Genomic DNA, 22,249 nt, shown 5'->3' with positions numbered 1-22,249 from the left:
AGTGCCATACAAGAGAGGCTGGTGATACCAGACCATTGGTAGCACAGTAGAAGAAAGTACACAAATTCACTTACCAAGGCATGCAGACTACAAATATTTCAGTAGAAGGTAATTGAAAAAATATATATTCTCTTCCCATTCCCAAGCATCAGAACAACAGAACAGTATATTAACCTTATTTAACTGTTGGAAAGAAGCATTTGCTTCTCCATTATGTAAAGATGGTTATTTCTAATCCATGTAGTGCAAACATTGTAAAAATCACCTCCCACAACACCCGGGTTTGTTATATTGGCTCTTTTTCTCTTTAGCCTGCATTTTCAAATACTCATTACCATTCCCCTTCAACAATGCCTGATATTGGTGTGCCTGATGTGTTTACTTTAAAATAATGGCTGTGAGGTGAAGGTAGCTTGTCCTCCTGACACAGCACATAGTTGTACAAGTGTTTCTGTAGTTATAACCCATCGTACAGATAAAGTGACATTTCTCTAATTGGCATTTCCTGAAGGCAAGGGACCTCTGCAAACACAGTAGCTTTTTTACTGGCAACCTCTTTAATTATGTCACTCTTCCTAGCAAATAATCTCCTTTCTATCATTAGAGAAGAATAAACTGCTCCTTACCACAGCCAGAGTAATACTATTTATCTCCTATTACATAGTACTGTATACTATTAAAGACTAGCCTTAAAAGACAGAGTTGTATTAACAGCTGTCATGGGAATTTGTTACAGGACAGGGAACAAATCTGACCTTTGAGTCCATGTTTCAGTGCCTTTTTGACACGCTTCAGAACAAAAGTTCAAGCTCCACTCATTTCAGTTTGTCACATCTCATTGCATGTAAAATTGAGGAAAGAAATTCAAGAGAAGCCAGCCGGGGTGGCACTGCTTTCCCTTGCCTTCAGTCCCTGCCCTTGGGGTGATGATGGCACATGCAGCCTACTTCTCTGCTTCCTTTGGTTTTGTCTTTCCTTGGTCACTGCTTTGAGTTCCTACCCAGACATCTCCAGCAACTCTCCTGTTGGCTGCCACGTCACATAAAAACTCAAAAACGGCTTAGAAAACACTTAAATCTGCACTGTCTTGGCAAGTGGCTAATCCTTGAAGCAAATGCTAGTTACACAGTGGAGTGCCTGCATGTCCTAGCCTGACATGGAAATGCAGAGCCTCATCTCATGAGGCTGGAAGGAATGCACAAGGCTTTGTAACATACCTCTGACTTTCCATTTCTACTATATAAGCATCTTGTTATCAATTTTTATAGGAAGGGAAAATGAGAAAGGAAATTCCTGGAAGAGATTACAATTGTCAAACAAGCTTTTGATATCTTTTAAACAGCTGAAGCATTAATTTTTTGGCGGCGCTGTCAAAAGGCTATGAGGGCTTCTTGGCTGTAGTAGAAGAAATACTACATCTAATTCAACTACAAAAACCAGTACTTTTTAAAAAATCCATATGAAACCAGACTCATTATTCATTTTTCTCTTAATACATGCTTTGCCCTGCAGCTTTGATAATTTTTTTTGTAAGACCTTGCAGTCTCAAAAAAGAACTTCGGCTTCAAGCTGATGCTTTAATAAACCCTTGTTTATATTACAGTCAAACCAGAAGAAACAAAATAAAGCTTCAAATGACATTTTTATAGGAAGTCGAGAGAAAGATTCATGTGTCTGAATATTTTAGTTACAGTATGGTAGGCATGAGTATTATTTCCTGTAAAGTCAAAGTGTAGCTTTAAAGAAATGGAAGAAGGCTACTCTGGGAACAGAGCCGGACTATCGCTTGGGCCTCTAAAGAGCAGCTATATATAAATACCATACAGTTGTAATGCAAAACTCTAATCAAGTATTGTGGGAATTTTACAATGAGCAATGGCAAGATATGGCCATGAAAAATCTGTACAGAGTCTTCAAAATACCACCATGTTGGATATCTGCAAGTGCCTCCCTTTGTGGTAAAAAGTGCCAAAAACTTCCAGGACGAAGGTTTGCAGGGAGACAGGCATGAAAATAACCTTTTTTAAAAGTGATCATAGAGTCCCAGAAATTAGATCAAAAAGGAAATGACCGAAGTCTATTAGATCATCTTGTACCCAAATAAGAAAAGTCTACACAGTATATTTTACACTGTTTTGTTCAGCTCACTTTTGAGTTACTCAAACTCATCGGGTCTTCTGGTTTCCATCAGGAGAACAGACATTCATCATAACGATTTCTTTTTCCTGGTAGTTAACCTAATACTCCTTTCATTTTTTTGCATCATTTTACTCCTTTATACATGCTCTTTGAGACTGCTATTCCCCTCTAGCTGATATTGGCTCTGATGCTTTTACCACTGTGATATCTAATTTAAGAGCAATTAAGGTAGAAAATGCTCATTCTCCAACTACAATTTAGGATTTCTGGCTGGCCTTGCTATATGGAAATGGAAGTTCCTGGAGGGTGGGAAGGAGTTCCACACTGCAGATGGATATTCTGCCTACCAAGAAAGGGACAGCAGATGTCACGACCTCCTAGCCTGACTTTCTGTCTCCTCTGTCCCTGAACAAAGACCATCACAAGCAGCATGCAGAGCAATTCCATTTCAGAACCACAGATTCGCTTCACTGTCCTTAAGCATTCTGGAATAACTTTGTGAAAAACAAAATGACTACCTGATAAGCAGTTTTATTTTTTAATTCCGTTGCTATTATATCTAACTAGCCGGGTGGCAACTGGCAATTGTGCTTGAGAAAAAGAAATGCTGGATGAGTTCCTGGAAAACTCATCAAAACTAAAGGCCTGTCTGCAAAAGGACAAAGTCATGACATGAAGCTACAGACACTTGGCAAACCCCTCAGCAATCTCCAATTGACATCTTGCACCGCTCTCATTGTTATTAGCTATTGCAGTGTCATGTAAATCCTTCAGAACAGTGTGACTTCTGAGGCACCGCTGTTCTGTGAGGTGTTCTGACATTATTAAAGCTCCTGGGGATGTCAGTCCATGGCATTTCTTTCTCACTTCCTTTACACCAAGTTTCCAAGCCAATCCAAACATCCTGAGAAGGGCCAGGTCTTGACTCACAAAGATTCTAACCTGAGTGTAAAGGGGAGTTTCTTCTCTTGTTGTTACCTTGGGGTATAGAACCTCCTTCCCCAGGATAACCCTGTCCCTTGCCTGCTCCTGTCTCAGGATTCACGTACTGCTCTGTGTCTGAAAATAGGAGGCTGGTAGGAAGTGCTCATGGCTGCGAGCAGCCAGCCAGGGACTCAGCGCTGACTCACCAGCAGCACACCACTTGTTGAGCTGTTTGAGGTCCTGCAGGGAAAATGCTCACTTTGTGGCACTGAAAAGAAATACTGCCAAGAGCAGAAATCCCTGCTGGAATTACTGCACGGTGTACATACAGGACACAAAACAAAAAGACAAAGAAAAGACTTTGCCACAGTTTACAGGAGTTGGTGCTGGGCTACTGACTTAAAGAGGTACCTTCCCATCTGCCACAGTACACAGCCTTCACCTGCATCCCCATCTTCCCTCCTTCTTGCCCATGTGCAAACTAATGTGTGGATGCTTTTCCAGATAACTTGATGCCAGAGTAACATTTGCAAATCTATTAACTTACTGGCAGCCTGGTCCCGGATCTCCAACAGTCATATGAAAGACCCTGACCCTGAGCTTTTCTTGATGAGCAAAGGTTTCAGGACCAAGGCCATCAGGCACAGAGCACACATGGAGAGCTGAAGTGTTATCTGACTCCATTCATTCACATTATTGTACATGATAACATCAAGGTTATGGAAAGCTCTTAATTTATCTTACCTATTGTATTAAAACATCAAATACCATAAAAATTAAACACCAACACTTATTTTAATTTTTCTGACTTTTCTTTATGCTGTACATACCTTACATTATGTCACCTTATGGCTTTTTTCAACTCTCCACTCCATATATATTACTCTGCTTACTACAAACATCACAATGTTTATGAGTAACTCCTTATTTTTCCCTACAGCAAAATAACATCCAAATGAAGTGATGGCTAATCTGTATTTCCTCCATGACACCTGAAGAAACAAAACGCAGAATAAGCCAATGAAACTACTCGAGCTTCTCCTTACCCAAGCTGACAAATACTGGAGTTCCCTGGTATCTAATAACTGGTTCAACAATTTCAATGGCACTTTATGGAAATACACAGATGACTTTGAGAGATTAAGTAATAATGGCTGCAATAAGATGATTCTAAACTAGCAGAATCAAAGGACACTCTATGCCCCGAAATAGTAGTGAAATCACTACTTTGCCTCATATTTCAGAACACTTTCACAATGGATAAGCCAGCTCATAGTATCACATTGATACTGTGAATGACTGAGCAGCACTGTCTGCTCCATGCTCTTCCAGCAAAATAGTGGTGCCAGAAGTGAGGGCAATGGGAAAGATAAACTTTGTTTTGCCTTCATATTGTTCTTCCCATCCCAGGGCATCTCTTTATTCTCAAAAGTATTTAAGCACTGAGAATACTCTGTTGAAACAATACAAAACTACAAAAATAACAATTTATTGTTATGACCCCCAAGAAATACCCAACACTACAGCAGCTATACAGAGTGTGCAGCCATAGATTTACCAGGGAGGGGAGAAATTAATTGCATTTAATCTTTTACTTTGACAGACTTACTCATTAAAAAAAAATTTCAAAATACAGCCTCCGATATTCCCATGTTGGATTGAGTTTCTGTTTTCACCTCCCTAGCTCCCAAGTATGGTAATTACAGCCCTGCACCCACTGGGAACTAGTTGCACACCAACAGACTTCAGTGGGGGAAGGCAAAATTTGCTGGTGGGGTTATTACAAGATGCAGCAGCAGATGCTTTGACTTCCAGTGCGTGTGCAGTGACTTCCAATGCTTGCTCACTACACCTAATTACTTTAATTACTGAGATGAAATATCTGGTTAGCTGTTGTCCAGGGCAACTGACAAGATTTTAAAGGTGGCCATTGAACAGGCAAAGGCTCTTCCAGAAAAACAAGGCTTTAGCCACTGCAGTCATCATTCCTCAGTTCAAGGTGGGAAACAGAACTTGGTGCCTGCAATTAGCACTTTAGTCAACAGGGTGTAGGCATATGGACCCAGGCATCCACCTGGGATGGCTTAACTGCAGGGTCAGCACCTAAATTAGTTTGTCCCCAGTGCAACAGCTCTGTCACAGCAGAGGGAGGTACCTACACTACCAGATGTCAGTTTGGACTTCATTCTTCTGACTTGCAGACAGCCCAAGTGTCAAGCAACAGGAATCAGAAGGCAACTTGCTAACACTTTTTCCTAGCAAATGATGACTCTTTCTGAACTGTTTTGAAGACATGCACTTTCTGAAAACTTAGTGATGCTGAGGTTTCACACAAATGTTGGAAGGGAAGTCTACCCTAAAATACTATCACTATCATAAATCCAATCCCTCTAAAAATGAGAGGAAAGAAGGTCATTTATTAGCCAAAATACATTGCTAGGCATGATTCCTAGAAAGCTGTGGCAAACAATACATATAGCAACATCAAACAGTTAGCAAGCTTGAATGTTAATGCAGATGACTCAAGATTCATCAAGTTTTTTGTGTTTAACCTTTTACAGATTTTGAATTACATAACCAGTTTGTCATGAATCACAAAGCCATACTGAAGTGACTGCAAAAAAATATGATACAGAAAGGAAGAGTACACTCGTAAATCACTGTTCAATGAAAACCTTTTCATTCCCTCCTTTCCCTTGATCTTCCAAGACTCTCTTTCATTGCCACTTCTTTGCCTCCTGCTTTGGTCAATCCCCAGCAATCCCCAACAATTCCTAAGTGGCACTCAGCTAGCCAGAGAGCAGATGAGGAAACTTCAGCCCCAGTGCATGTGTTGGACCAGGCACCTGTCTGCGAGGAACGGAAAGCTATACACAACCTGTATCCCTCAGAGCGAGGGCATCCACACTACAGCAGCATATGCCTTGGTACAGGAGGCAACTTTATGTAAGCACTGTGCCAGCAGAGGCACAGACATGGGTTAACTGGCTCCTGCAGGAATCTTGGCTTAATTCATTACCTACCACCTCTAGCATAGTGCACACAGAGAAGAAGGCACACAGGAGAGTTAAAGCAAAGCTCCTCTTTTCCTTCTGAAAGTTTAATGTGTCAAAATACTTCACAAAACCCCATTCTGCTGTCACCTGAGTGAAAAACAGTAGTAGACACTCAAAGAAGGAAGACCTGTGTGACAGTCTGCAAGCCTGGCCCCTGCTGAGGGCCACCTGCCAACTGGAAGAAGTAGTGAGGAGGAATTTGGATTCAGCTGCTATACTCCCTCAGTTAAACAATGCCACACGAGGAATAGCATTAAGGACTTTTTTTTAATCATCAATCACAGCAAGAGCAACCATGTCTGTCATTTTTCACTCCCGGCTTGCCAGGAGAAGGACTAAACAAACTCTGGAGCTTGAGTTCACAGGGAGCCAGTCTCCTATTTCCTATTACAGCTGTGTCAGAGAGACTGAGCCCTGGAGAGATGGGAAGAACGAGAAGGAAAGAAGACATTACAAAGTCCCTCACTGTAGAGCTGACTCGAGCTGCTAAATTCATCCCAGGTAACATTCACAGAGATCTCATAGCTGTCTTGCAGTTCCATGTCACGTCAGCTTCTGACAGAAAGGCAGAGTGGAAGGAGAAAGGGGGAGATAACTCAGGATCTGCAGTCCTTGTTTTTGTAATATGAAGCGCTGAACACCAGGAAATTAACTGCAACCCCATGTTCAGCAGGTCACTGAGGCAGGTGCAACTTAACCTTAAAACCACATAGCCTACTGCCCCTTCACATCTAACCCAGAAAGCACCTGGGTTAAGCACTCCAGTAAACCCCCTCGCTTCTCTCAGGCAGTACCAAAAAGGGTTAAGAAAACAACCAGGCTGCAGCTGAAATTCCACAGCACTTCCCTCCACAGAGCCGCAAACTGCAGTCTCCCTGGGATGAAACCTGCCGGTGAACTGCCCTAAAGACGAGCTGGTCGGAGACACTGAATGCTGCCAGCGGCAGATCCGTAAGGCTGGAGAGCTCGGGAGAGTCAGTCAGAGCATCACGGGCGCTCGGCAGTCCTCCAGCGCAGCCGCTTCCCCGGCATCCGGGGCAGGGTACGCATCGGAGCTGGATTCACCGCCACGCAGCCGAGGAACCCCCCTCTCCTTCCTCCTCCCCGCCTTGGCCCCCGTGAACACCCAGCATCTGGGTACTACCTGCATTTATCAGCAGAGCCATCCCGTGTCTTCAGTCATTCAAGGAATTTAACAGCCTGGAAATTCTGGTTGTCCATTACTTGAGGTCACAGATAAAAGCGAAACAGCAGCCGTGACTCCCATCAATCATAAGTCACTCACTGATAGAGTGTATGGTAGGAGACCTACTGATGTAAGCTAGTCACCAGAGAAAATACCCACTGATGACGCATATCCAGGCACAAAAATAGTTACAGGGCCCCCAAAGGGATTATTCAACAGCCTACATTTAGATATTCTTACAAGAGACCCGCAGTCAATTTGCTGCTATTAGATGGCTGAGGAACATTGAAGTTTAAGTTTCCTCAGCAGACATAACCACAAATAGCTGGTTTAAATAAGCTACTGCAATTACAAGCTGTTTTGTAAACTTTAACACTGCATTATACGGATTAAGTCTAAACAAAACCACTGGCTATAAAAAGCTGCATAGCCTTCGCTCTCACTGTTTACCAATCCCTTCTACACATTAGCCAGCAATAAAAAGAACAATTTAAAATTAATTCACAAATGCTCAAATTAAGTCCCTTGCGCAACCCAAGAGCAATGTTTATTTTAAAACAAAAATCAATATACATGAAATGCGATGGGATTTATTCGAGACGCTTCAATGATATATGGATAAATTTCTTTGCAAAATATTTTTAGTTAAATTTTACTTCTCTTTGGCTTTGTTTCTCTACTACTCAGAAACACAACTGAGTAGTTAACCTTCCTTGAACAAAGGCAATATACCATGTAAAGGTAAATTATTAGCAATATGCAAAATCATGCATCATGTACCTGCTTTGAGAGGGGCTAGAAAGATGACACCCAGAGACCCCTTCTAACATAAATCACTCTATCATTCTGTGCAAATTTTTTTTTTTTTTGCATTCATATCAAATTAAAACAATTGTCCAAATTAGCAAGTCAACTGGTAACCCCATAATACTCCTGACCCATTCCACAGTTTCAGGATCCTTTTCCTGCCCTCAGAGCAACCAAATTTACTAAGCTATGCCTGAGCCTACTAACACTGCTGATGGCAAAAAACTGACTGTGCATTTCTAGCAATATTAAAATATTTATTTTTTAATTAACTGATTTTAATATCCAAGCCCCCTTTTCAGAAGCATTTTTGGTGCTTAGGAGTCTAAAAGTTAATGAATTTCTATCGCATATTTATAATCTAAATATAGAAAAGTATTTTATGACTCTGATGCCTACTTCATTGACATACTTCTGGAAAGCATTACCCAGCCAAACAAACACTCAAGGATTTATAGTGTTTACCCTGTAAAGCAGGAGAAAGAGATGTCCCAGGCTATAAAATTCTACCTCACTTTTTTCATCTGTGATAACATTATTAAAAGTAATAGCAAAAATTATTTTTAGCACAACTGTTTAACAAAGTCCTTCTGTTTCTCTCATGCATATATATGCTGACAATCCACATGGCCTAATTTAAGAAGCCATAAGAAGCCCTAAGAAGAAATATTCATTGGTGCCCTCTAGCTGATTATCCTAACCAGTTTGCTACAGACACCTAATACCACTCTCACTTTTCTCCTCCTGTCATGCCCTGGACTTTTTGCTGGTGCCCACTCAATGCAATGCCCTGGAATAAAACAATTCACTTCCCATGGGAGGATGGGTGAGTCAAAACATTCAAACCCCTAGCACAGTCTATTGTAGAAGCCCTTACAGTAACACAAGCATCATGAAAAATAGTAGAAGTGTAAATGTGTAAGATACCGCACCACCAGGAACCTGTGCAGTACCAAAATATACTTTTTAGTAAGTTTGCAAATTCAATGGGAAAATACAGCCTTCAAAGTTTGACATGAAACACACAAAGCCCATCACTTGTTCAGAAGTGAGTAATATAACCCACCCTGCACCCCCATCCTTAGGAGCATTTAAACAGCTTTTAAGGCATATATTATGTTTTGCCACACATTCTGAGATCCATGCAAGATTAGTCAGGCAGTTTCACAGCCCAGGACCTCTCTTTTGCCGTCACACAAGCCTGAGAGAATGGAGAGAGCCTGCCTCTTCCTTCACAGATATCTGCCAAAGGAAAACACTGCCCAGACCACCCGTCAGGCTGCCCTCTCCCTTCATCCCCTCTCTGCAGGGGGAGTACACAGCCCCACCACCACATCCTTGCATGGCTGTGGTGGGGAGAAGCCTGGAGCACTGCTGCATCTTCAATGCGGTCCAATTCACGAGGCCGGGGTGCTGACAGACACCATCTCTGGTGTCACAGGTGACGCAAACGAAACAGTACCCAAATCCCAAATGGGAAATCCCCTAGCTGGAGGGAAACCCCCACTGAGGAAGAGATGCCCCAGGACACCATGTGCCTGTGGTGTCCCCAGCCTCGGCACCAAGGGAGGGAGCAGCACAAGGTGCCTGCCTGAGAGCAGGCTGCCAGGACAGCTCTTTGGCATCTCCACCAGCGGGTGCATCTGCTCTGAGTCACTCCAGCAGCCATCAGCAGCTCAGAGGATGAAGAGGCTGGGAGGCTATGAGAAAAGCAAGACTCAAGCTGCAGGCTAAGGCTCCTCCTCAGCCAGCTGCGTGAAGCAGAGGCTAGCCAGAGCTGGCTGTCTCTGCATTTAGTTAAAGCCAAAGATGTCTGTAGCACCACACCAGCCATTAATCATAGCAAACATGGAAGAAAGACCAGGATCTGAAGCTCAATATAAACACTGTGCAACTGGCTAACTTTTAAAACAGTATTAATAATTCCAAAAGGTCACCATCCCTGGAAGTACTTAAAAACCATGTAAATGAGGCGCTTTGGGACATGCTCTGGTGGGTGATATGGATATTGATACATGTGTTTTATTCAGGGGAGATACTGACAGTTGGACATGGTGATCTCAGAGGTCTTTTACAACTGTGATGATTCTGTAATTCTGTTTATACCTTGATGGGGAAGAAAGCTGTAGCATTTACTCTTATTTCTGTGTCTGAACAGCAGCTGTAAAGCAGTAACTACTCAAATGTTTGGGATGCACCAGACTGCTCCTACCACACACAGCTCTATTTGGAAGTTAACTTCCAAATGCCATTTGCCTGTTGAAACACAGTACGGGTTAATCACAGCAGCCAGGCATTTTGGAAAGGTCCTGAGGCTCCAGTTCTCTAGAAACCTATTACAACATTACAGATAAAAGTTTTATTTCACAGACACCCACCCAGGAAAAGGATACCACACAACTCAGTCAATACTCATTAAGGGGATGTAATCCAAATCTCTACACCATTAAAAGACCCAGGGACTGTTTGAACAAGTAATAGTCAAAATCCTTTGTCCACATAAGACATATTCTACTTCATTCAGAAAGTAAAAATTCAGCACAATTCACTTTTCTTCTTTCTTTTTTTTGGTTTTTGGTTTTTTTGGGGTTTTTTTTGGTTGGTTGGTTGGTTTGGGTTTTTTGGTTTTATGACCAGCTGTAAGTTCTGTCAGTTCTCATCCAGGAGACCTGGCATGAGGATGGTTTGTACAACTAATTCTGGAAGTCAACAGACTTTTCAAAAGCCTGTTTTCTTGAAACATAAAGGAACTCAGCAAACCCCTGTACAGAATAGGCAGAGTTGTGGGAATGTGACAGATGGGTGGTGAAGGCGGTATCTATGGTGAGAAAGGAAATGTGGAAAAATGAGTATCTAGCAGGGGCAGCTTTTACTGTTCCCTGTAGTAAAAATGTATTGCTTTCCAATAGAGAGAAAAAAAATATGAAAACAGCTAAAAACACAGAACCGGAATTATGATGGTAACTGCACGTACCTGTCTAAATAAGCATAAAAGAGTGCAGAAATATCCTGTTGTAAAAAAGATTCATGATGTTTTAAAAAATGTCATATGTGAAGTAGGAAGCTCATTAATCTTACTGACCCAGGAGCATCCAATTAGAAATACACATTAGTGTGGTTTAGGAATATTGTTTATGAAAATTAAAGAGACTGCTAGCTTTCCAAGTAGGCAGTAAGAGAACAGCCCAAATTAGCAAACTATTTTTTAACCTTTCTACAACTTCTGAAACAAAGGGCAATACTCGAGAAGATGTCTGATACACTGAGGATGGAATAGTATGGAGTATTTAATCGCTGTGTTACGTAACATTAGATAAACCAGGACTCTGATGAGAAGCATAAAAATAGGCAACAGTCATGCTACTCCCGTTCTGCCTGCATATGAATCTCTTAGAGCTTTTCTCCCAATGCTAGTGTTGGGAAAACAGGTAATATTGATTATAACTGAAGAGCAAAATAAATATATCATAGAAAGAGAGGCTTCTGAGACCACACAATGATTTTTCTCTGTTTGGAACTAGGAATTTGATACTTCTCTTTGCATGCAGACACCTCCAAAAAAGTCTAAGATGAGTAACAATGGATGGTGACAGTGACAGTTGTGCTTGGTTTAGATATTTAACACAAAACCTGACATTTTTATTTTTGAAAATAAGTACATTTAGTAGTGGAAGGTGTTCCTGCCCATGCAGGGGGGGTTAGATCTGTATGATATTCATGGTCCCTTCCAACCCTAACCATTCTATGGTTCCATGATTATATGAAATTATCACTACCTATTATATACTATAAACTGGTTACATTTGGTAGCATAGTTTACAGTAAAGTATAGGTTTTGACCAAAATTTTAAAGCAAATCAAACTACAAAACGAAGGAAAGCTGTTGCCTGAGCACCTGGAAAAAAAGTTTTGTCAACATGAGAAACTAGCATTTGATAGCGATAGCCTCTTCTGCAGCTGCAGCAAAAGGATCTGAGGGTTCCGCTGTACTCAGTTTGAGTCTGCTAAACAACAAGCTCTTTTAGAGCTGAGTAACTGTAAGTTGAGGAAACTGTACTTTTGTACATTAAGATATTAATTTAAAATACCTTTTTAGATCTATTCTTTACCAATATTCTTGAAAATTATCTTTAGAATATGGTGATGAAAATTAATAGTAGTCTCAGTGGTCTGTTCACATCACAGATCCACCACTTGACTTGAAGGGACCACATACAGCTTACCATCAAACTATGACAGGTTTATTCTATATATTATTTTACAGTGACTGCAATGGTGAATAACAGAAGAGAAATTGATGTCACCTGTCTTTAAGGTTTTGTGTGACAGTCTCACACAACTGTCTCTCGACATTGGAGAAACACAGATTTGATGAATGGGCTATTCCATGAATAAGAAGTTGGCTGGAGGGCTGCATGCAAAGAGCTGCAGTCAGCATCTCAATGCTGAAATGGAGATCTGTGTCAAGTGGTGTCCCTCAGGGATCCATATTGGGACCGATACTGTTCAATATATTTATAAATGACAGAGATAGTGAGATTGAGTGCACTCTCAGCAGGTTTGCAGATGACACCGAGCTGAGTGCAGTTGATACACTTGGAAAAATGTCACCATCCAGAGGGACCCTGACAGGGTTGAGGAGTGGGCCCATGTGAACCTCATGAAACTCAACAAAGGCAAATGTCCTGAACACGGGCCAGGGCAATAGCAACTGGAGGATTGAGAGCACACCTGAGGAGAAGGATTTGGGCATATTGGCAGATGAAATACCAGACATGAGGCAGCAATGTGTGCTTGAAACCCAGAAAGCCAACAGTATCCTGGGCTGCAACAAAACTAACAATACCAAACCAAAACAATGCCCCCCAGCCCCAAACAAGCAAAAACCAAAACCCAACAACATAGGCTTAGGAAAGCAGTATCCAGGAACAGTTCAAAATCCAGAACACATCTGAAGTTTTACGAATACATACCTGGCTGTTGAAGTACAGCCATTGGACAAAGTCAAATTTGGGCTGCTATTCCCAAATTAGGTTGGATGAGAATTTCCTACAGATCAGGCAGCCCAAAATTCATCATCTTGTTTTCCAGCCACCAGCAATCTGATGTAGTTGAAGATGTCCCTGCTCTCTTAAGGGGGGGTTGGACTACATGACCTTTAAAGGTCCCTTCCAACACCAACTATTCTATGAATCTATGAAAAGAAATGTGGCCAGCAGGCCGAGGGACTCTGCCCAGTTCTGGGACTCCCAACATAAAAAATACATGGACCTACTGGAGTGAGTCCAGAGAACTCCTAAGAGCTGGGGGTGGTTCTGCCTGGAGAAGGATCCAGTGACACCTTAGTGAGACCTTTCAGTCTATACAGGGAGATTCTAAGAAATCTCTTAGATGGAGAGAGCCTTTTTATCAAGATCTCTAGTAACAGGACAAGTGTCAGTGCTTTTGAATTTGAAGAGTGTACATTTAGTATGGACATTAGGAAGAAATTCTTCACTATGAGGGTGGCAAGACACTGGAACACGTTGCCCGTAGAAGCTGTGGATGATGCCTCCCTGGAAGTGTTTATGGCCAGGTTGGAATGAGGCTTTGAGCAACATGATCTAGTGAAAGATATTCCTGCCAATGACAGGGAGGTGGGAACAGGTGATCTTTAAAGCACTATCCAACTCAAGCTATTCTGTGATTCTACCTGATTCTAGTGCACAGTAACTAAAATCATACCTCAGAGTTACTGTAGAGCCTTTTATTTCTTTGCAAAAAATAAAAAAAAAATGGCTGCAAGTAAACTACTCTGAAATTACATTAATTTCAGTTTGAAGTTTGGTTGCAAATCTGCACAATCAATCTTTTGTTGCTCACAGGTGCTGTCAGTAAAACCTGATTCTGAATACATAACCATTTCTGATTCCATCTGGAAAGGGAAACAGAATGTAACCTGAGGTCACCAAAACTGGGAAGATGAAAAGGGCAGCACAGGAAGCACCACTGTCCTTCACCATCATCTCAGTATCAATTCCTGGTTACTGTGATAACAGAACATAATACTCAAATGTGAACTGCCTCACACATACAAGATCTGATCTGTGTTGAGCATGCAGTTTCATGCTCCAGTGAGGTCAGTCCAAGGGTGAGCTGCCACCCAAGGGGAGGAGATGCCACTTTGCTTCTCCCTCCCCAAGGCAGCCATGTGCTCCTGCCAGCTCTCGTTTGCCTGTGTCCATGAGGAGCCAACCCAAGGTGCTATCCACCATAAACTCCTGACCACTCAACAGGTCGCTGCCCATCCAGCTGCCCAAAGCCCATCCTGGGCTCAGGCAGGCAGCTGTGGAGGACAGGGAGCAGAAGCATCCCTTCCACAAATGTGAAACCACAGCCAGGTGGTGGGAAAACCTTCTTCAAACCCCAGCCATCTGCTCACTCCCTGTTTTGGCAGTGCTGGAGAGTCCAGGCTGCAGAGAGAAAAGCCAACATCTCAAAATCAAGGGATGTTTTATATGTTGCTGCCAACAACTGCAGCAAGGACCCATCAGGCAGACAGCAGGACAGGGGAGGAGGCTCAGGAGGAGGAGAGGGGAAGGTCCAAACCACCCCATGCTAAGGAGAGAGCCCCATCTCAGCTGCTGGCAGCCTGCCTGCCTGCCAGCCCCAACTGTCAGCCCCCATCAAAAGGGGAACTTGCTCCCAGATGGTGAATTTAGCTCTGTGCTGATTTGCTTATTAGGCCAGTCCAAAATCAAATGTGTCCAATGTTTCAAAACTGTCAATTTCTGATATTTTTCAAAACATTTGTACATTTTTTTCCTTCATGACAAACTACACAACTTAAATCCAGAAGTAATTTCCTCTTGCAAGATTTTTTCTTTTTACTCAGCAACCCAGGAAAGAAAGCAAGGATCAAACTCAGAATGTATTCTTCAAAAATCATATTTATTGATAAAACCACAATTACCAAAAATCGCCAAATCACATTGCTTGCTTCACTTTAAACAAACAAAAAAACAAACAAAAAAACCCCAACTAACCAACACAGATACCTTGTAGAACTTCTTCAGGGATTTCTCTGCAAATGACTTTCTCTCATTAAGTTATATTCAAATTCCTCTCTTCCTGGGTCTCTCTCAAGCCATCAGGTACAACTACTATCTTTGGAATATGTTAAACTAAGAAGAAAGCACTACCTTGCCTGTTTTACCTAAGAAGAGGGGGTTTTTTCCTCTTTGCTCTTATGGGAATGCTTCCTGAAATGAAAGGTTTGGGGTTGCTCATGCATACGCACTCATAAATTTGACGCTTACTGACATCTCCTTTTCTTATGAAAGTTCAAAAGTTCAGTTAGCAACAATCTGATGTCTTAGCTTGCTGCACAAGCCTCCGGGTTTGTTAATCAAGAAATCAGAAGACTGCAAGACACAGCAGTACATACACCACATTCAGCATTATGAACCCTTTTTAATAAGCTTACACAAAAATGCCAACATACACTTATTTACGATTTTAATTATTTATAGTATACGTAAGCAGCCTATCTGTACGAAGTTAGACTTAAGCTCTAACAGACTTCCTGCCACTGTGCTGCCAGTCTCTCGGTGCAACTGTGGCCATTCTTAATTAAATAAATAATCTACCCTGAAGAATTCATTGAGTGCCAGCCACAAGCACCGGGGCTGGGTGAAAATAAATCGCTGCCGGCGGCGTGCCAGGACTCCTTCCTAGCATCTACAGGAAACGGTGATTTCCCTACAGCGAACATTTTGCATAACCATTTTGCACAGCCTAATTGATCTCTGCCATAGCACAGCAGAAAAAAACCCTCCATTTCTATGTATTTTAAGACAGTACTTCGTGTTCTGTTGACTTTGTTCTCTCTGTATGTGGCTGGCTTTTTACATCAGTTTTGCAGCTTCTTGTATACAATCATCTGCTTCTTTTATTTTTATTTTTTTTTAATTTAGGGTTAAAGTCTTCCTTATTATCACTTGTTGTTATGCTGCTGACCCAAACCTATCCTTTAAAGATGGCATGCTACTGCTTTGAGTCTACAATAATTCCCCTGCTTTGATTTCCATCATACTCTTGCCAGCTTTACCAACCAAACTCAAGTCACTTCCTCCTCTACCAATCTACTCTTAGCACACAGAAAAACAGTTTTTAAAGTTTAACATTTACTGCACTATGCTTCTATTTAGGCATTTTCATAACCGCAGGAACAAATGAGGAAAATTCCCACTTTGTACTGTGTTATTGATCTACTTAAAAATCCATTGCAAGATCCCACAATAAATATTACAGTGTGACTTTACCTGACAGCACTGTAAACATCAGCACATTTTCATGGGCAATCACAGGCATCTCAATTATCCGAATACTGCCTCAGTTATCAAAAGGGCAGCACGACCTACTGTATGGTCAATGTCTTTCTATGCACTAGTGATTTTAGAAAACATACAAAGAAGAAAAAGAAAGTCCTTGAGTGCTCCTTTATAGAAAATATCTCCTTACATTTTTGCATTCAAAATGAAAGATGTGAAGTGTTTGTCCCTGTGCAGAAGAGCTTAGACAATTTGAGGGTCAGGGCTCACCACCTCCCGCCCTGTGCCTTGTCTCCCCACCAGGTCAGGGGAGTTCAATTGCAGTTCCTCATTCTTCAAAAAAATTTGTTTTTCTCGCAAAGTTTGGTGATCAGCATGCAGCAGTAGTGACAGGAAGGCTCGCCAACATATCAAGAAAAAACCAACCACCTCGATGGGACTGCCCCACTGAAGAAGTAAAAAAGGAACCGCATCCAATTTACCCTAAGGCACATAACTTACCCTAAGGCACATAACTTCCCAAGTGCTCGTGGTATTTCACAGCTCTCAAAACTCTGCTCGACCACCTACCACTTTCTGGCTGACCCAGAAAAGTAGAAGAGACACAATGGCTGCACTAGGGGGGAAGAGGTGAGCTCAGCCTGTGACCCAGCGCGCCTCTGTGCAGGAAGAAGTCACTCGCTGGGCACAAAGAGCATCAGCTGTGGCTTGCCCTGGAACAAGCGATGTGATTGGGGTCAGACCATGGAGGTCACCAGAAGAAAGGAGAGGGAAGAAAAAGCACACCAAGTGAAAGAGCTTTCTAATTCTACTGCAGTTAACTTCCCTAAATTTCAACCCTCTTCCTGATTCCCCAGTTTCCAAAAATAACCTATACAAAGGCAAGAACTGCAGAGGCAGGGAGACTTAAAAGAGCTGCAGTTGGAAAATACAAAAAGGTGGCAAGGGAATTTAAAAATTAAAAAAAAAAAAAGACACACTTTTTTTGGAAAAGAACAGTGACACCTTTTAGCATGGAGGTGTATCAGCAGGGATGTAGGTCGGGAGCTGGAACCAGCATCTGTAGGGTCTCAGGTCATAGGGCAAGTGCAGGTGGCTGCAGCAGCAGAGCAGCCAGAGGGGACAGGGGATGTTCAGCCCCTCCTCAGGACGCCACCGAAAGCTTGGGCTGCCCTTGTCCATTCCTGCCCTCACATGCTGCAGCTCAGAGAATGGTTTCTCTTTAGGCAACCACACATTTTATATGTCTGGTATCAGAAGATGCTTGACATTTTCCCTTAAAAGAAAAGGCGCCTTAATGTGAAAAACAACTCTTAATGACTAAGAACAGAGTCAGCAGCGAGCATTTGCACCCAAAGAATTCAGTTCCTCCCACATCAAAGAAACCTCTTGGAAAACTGATTATAAACAAATTAACAAACAACTATTGTGTCTATCAAAAATAATTGTTTTGCTGCTGGGAAAAAATTAAAGATTCACAGAGCCTGAAGCAATCACTGAGGGTTAAATCTGATTCCTAATTGCTGGACTGTATACCAGTGAGGTGAAGAAAGGGGAAAAAAACTCCTTTTGTGGAGGAACAGCTCCTCTGCTTGCACAGCATCTGTGGAAAGGATGATTTTTCTCTTAACATCTGAGAAGTAAATTCAGTAAATTCAGAAGAGATTTAGGGTTTCACAAACATCAGCTACTGTATTTTCACCTCAAACTGACTTTGATTTGAGGTGATTCAGCATTGTATTATAGCACCCCAAAGCCACATTCAATTTTTTTGCTTCTGTTTTTCAGCACTGATCAAAATAAGCAGGAATCAGCACATCTCTGCATAATTACATTGCAATACAGGAGCATCCCCACCCAATCCACCAAAGGCAGCAAAACTGCACTCACTGTCAAAAGGTCTGTTTTCAACAACATTTCTCTCTTGTGCCTCTTCACCACTTGTTTTCTCCCTAATAGGAAGAATTGTTAAGGTCTCCACATAAGTTCAGGTCCCCATGTTTCTACCATAAAAGCATTCATCTTTATTGTGAATACTGCCACATGCTGCAGAGTATTTCAGACACAACTGCCCAGTAAGAACCATTCCTGTTCTTGTACAACAAACTCACTATTCAAATGGACATTTTTTTAACTCTGCAGACATTCCTATTCCCTCTCCTAGATGACAAATTCCACTGAATTTCAATAATTACAATCTCACAAGTCCCAGGAAAATTGGCTGCATGAGGAGGAAAGCCAGACCAATTCCCCAAGCTCAGCCCTTAGGTGTTGCACAGCCACCTCAGCAGCAAGCAGCAATGAGCAGCCCCCAGCCTGCTGCTGCTAGCCACAGAGAGGAGGTGAGTGAGAAGTCCTGGAGGTGAAAAAGTCCCACAGGAGAAAACACACTGGTACTGCTGCCCACAAAATAACCAAATTCACAGAAAGGGTATTTCTCACACCTTTGTGGTTCTGGAGGAAAGTTAAAAAAAATAAAAATAACACAAATACAGCCCAAGCACTGAGAAAATTGGAAGCAGAGATGGAAGAAATTACTTGGAGGTCTGGGGCTTCAGGTAGGGTTTAAATCTCTTTATTCCTGATCTTCCTCTTTTATGCTTAAGTAACTATTTTCACATGGCATGGCTAGTGCTGCCCATGACTTATTCCACAGCACTCTTCTTCAGCCTCCTATCACAATAAAAATCATGGCCATCTGAGAAAAAAGCCCCTGGCAAAGGATGGCACTAATAAGTGGGCCAAGCCATGTCTCCTCCAGTGAAGCAGCAAAACTGTTGAGGGAGAAGCATGTTTAAGAGCAAAGTTTAGGAGAGTGGGAAGGTGACAGTTTCACACAGCCTTAGCTGCTTCTCCCAGCAGAGCAGAGATTGAGAAAGAAAAACAGCACAAGCCTCTCATTTTCTTCAGCTTGCCACAAAAGAGGGGTGTATTTTTCAGCAGGATCTGGTAAGTCTGACACTGAACTTAGCTGAAGTGACATGAAATGTTAATGTTTAGGAACAAGGTAGGTGGAGAGGAGGTGGAAAGAAGACATTCGTTACTTCATGTAGAATTCATTCAAAAGCTTCTTTTCACAGCCAGAATGAAAATTTCCATTCAGCTATTTATTTCTGGTAGCTTGGATTACTTGAACAAGTGGAAGAAGAGGGATCTAGAGGGAGCCCTTATCCCTGCCTGCATGGCAACAGCCCTTCCTCAGATACCTTTAGAGAGAACTCGACACATCTTTCTGACTGCCAGTCTCCAAATAGGGGATGGACAATTTTCCTCAGGGATATTCATACTGGTTTTAGGCTTCCTGCCAAGGTGCCCAGAAGATATCTAGCTCTAACTACCCACTTTGGTGCCTGCTGCAGCCTCACAGTGTGACTCCGCTGCTCCCCACCAGCCCCCATGTCACAAGACTTTTATGCTACAGACTTAAGAGTTACTATTTAAAATTGGCTGGACTCGTGTATGAAATTATTCCATATGTTTTCAGTATTTTTTCTGTTCAAACTGAATTCTCTTCACTCATAATTCTGACATCCCTATATCCTCTCCCACCTCATGTATTTTAATTTTCTTGCTCTTTTTTTTGTTTTGGTTTGGTTTGGTTTGGTTTTGTTTTTGTTTTTTTGTTTTTTTTTTTTTTTTTGTCTACATTACATAATGAAAAACAGCTTTTCCCTTACAGGCATCACAGCATCATCTCTTTCCTGTGTTGTGCTCTTCCCAGCCTCGTTTTTTCTCCACTCGCCCTTCTGCCTTTGTTCTGTTTCCTCACTCTTCCTGTCCTTGATTTCTCAACTCTTTTTCTTCTTCCTTTGAAGTTCCTCTTGGTGCTTTCTCTTCATCCTTTCCCCTAAGCTGGATGAGGTGCTCCATGGGGAAGGTGGTTGCAAACAGCAGCCAACCAGTTTGGAGGCATATGCCAGGTCAGGACACCTACACAGGATTTCTTCACCTCCCTTACTATGCTGTAGGCTGCAGTGAGCCCCCCTCTTCATTCAGGGTTGTATGTACAGTCCCTTTGTCACAAGCTAGGAAAATAAAGCTGTCACATAATTTGGGAAGCATATTTTAGTACTCAAGGAGCAACATTTGAGGGGTTGATTTTTTTTTTTTTATTTTTTTTTTTCCCTTTGGGGTCCATGGAGAAACTAGAAACTACAGAAACAAATTTGGAACAATGTCAAACTCAGCACTAACAAGTGGCTCAGGCTTCCCAGTGCTGGTCTCCCCTCACAAAGTGACTGTTTGAAAACTACACCTTCCTACTTCAAGATTCTGATACCCCAAGGGTGAAATCCACACCTTTGTAGAATGCTAAGACAATGTAATTTAATAATTTCAATTCTGTTTATTCCTTTGAAAAGAAAAAGAGAAAAGGAAAGGAAAGGAAAGGAAAGGAAAGGAAAGGAAAGGAAAGGAAAGGAAAGGAAAGGAAAGGAAAGGAAAGGAAAGGAAAGGAAAGGAAAGGACACAGATAAGAGAGGGATGAATTCTTTTGGCACAGCAAGAGGAGAGCAGTTAACCAGCTTCCAAATGCAGAGCTATATTGTCTCCCCAGTTACACAGAGAAACCTCACTGAAATCCATAGGCCAGATGCACTGATACGTTCTGGATGCTTTGCCTGCTTTAGCAATGTAAAGCAGCTGTTAATCCAGTTTAACTTTCCAGTTTCTCTCAGCTTCCCCATGCCAGATTAGCACTGCTGTTAGCCTCAGCATCTGGAGGTTTCCCCCACCACACAGTCCAACTTTAAACCCTGGAGATCTGCAATTCATTCACCCATCAGCACAGCTGGCAGGACCAGCCTTAGGTAGTTCCTCACCCTGAGCAAAATACATTTGTCATAACTCCCCATCCTACATTCTCACAGTCAACTAAGCAGATCAAACAAAATTCACCTTATGATCAGCTCTCAGTTATTCCCTGGTGATTGTCAGTTGCTCCAGAGGGTGACTCCTGACCCTTTCTGGGAGCAGGTGCCTTCCTAGCATGGGTCTGCAAATCTGAGTTGGCTGGCAAAACAAAATACACTATTTCCTCATACTTTTACATTTCTTTGGATGTCAGGAAACAGAGCTCAGTCTTGTTTCCTGCTCCTCAGCCAGGGGAGGCAGGGGAAACTGGAGGTGAATGTAGAGAAAGGCAGAAATAGGGCAGATCAAAAGGATCAAGGAAAATAATAATTAAAAAAACCCAAACACTGCTCCGCACTTCTCTCTAAAGCAGTACCTTGTGGGAAACATAACCCTCTCCCCACAAAGTCTTTCTCTCTCCAGGGATATACAACAGTCTCAGGAATTAATAGCTTTTTCTTGCAACATTCAAGCACTGCTGCACTTAGTCTTATTTAAAAAAGAAAAAAAAAAACCACAAAAAAACAAAAACCAAACAAAAAACCACCAAAGCAGCCTCTTCATTTGCTTTTTGCCTGAGAAAAACATGTTTAAACAAGAAGCAGAGGGAACTGGGGGAGACAGAGACGAGTGTATTCATGTCAGTTATGATTTTCTGAGCAGTCTTCGCTTTATATATAAATAAATAAATAAATAAATAAATAAAGAGGAAAGATTTCGCATGTTTTATTTTTTCCCAGCTCACTCACTCCTAGCCCTTCATTCTGCATGCATTAACAGATACACCTTAAGCACAATCGGGCTCTTCGTGTTGCCATGGAACTGAAACCTTTGCATTTTAGATGGTGACACACTCCAGGAAGCACACTGTTCTTACACTTCCTATAACAGAAGCAGAATCACTGCATAGCATTAACTCCCTTAGTATTTAAGGCATTTGGTGTCGTTCATGTCTGCTTGTTTTCACACAGAGT

General features: G+C 42.0%; 1 protein-coding gene across 9 annotated transcripts in view; it reads right to left on the bottom strand.

The window, feature by feature from the left end:
• Window positions 1-22,249, bottom strand: part of HIVEP2 (HIVEP zinc finger 2) — a 139,476-nt gene that overhangs the window by 78,068 nt on the left and 39,159 nt on the right. For 3 of the 9 annotated variants that reach the window (XM_071740716.1, XM_071740715.1, XM_071740717.1), the window contains exon 1: window positions 7,264-7,409. The exons of the other annotated variants lie outside the window; for them this stretch is intronic. The gene's annotated coding sequence lies outside the window, so the exon portion shown is untranslated. Of the gene's footprint in view, window positions 1-7,263; window positions 7,410-22,249 lie in introns of those variants that run through there. 9 annotated transcript variants of the gene reach the window in all.

Source organism: Heliangelus exortis, chromosome 3, assembly GCF_036169615.1.
Source record: "Heliangelus exortis chromosome 3, bHelExo1.hap1, whole genome shotgun sequence".
NCBI lineage: Eukaryota > Metazoa > Chordata > Aves > Apodiformes > Trochilidae > Heliangelus > Heliangelus exortis.
Note: the sequence above shows the minus strand (reverse complement) of the source record. Positions and strands in the feature narration are given on the sequence as shown.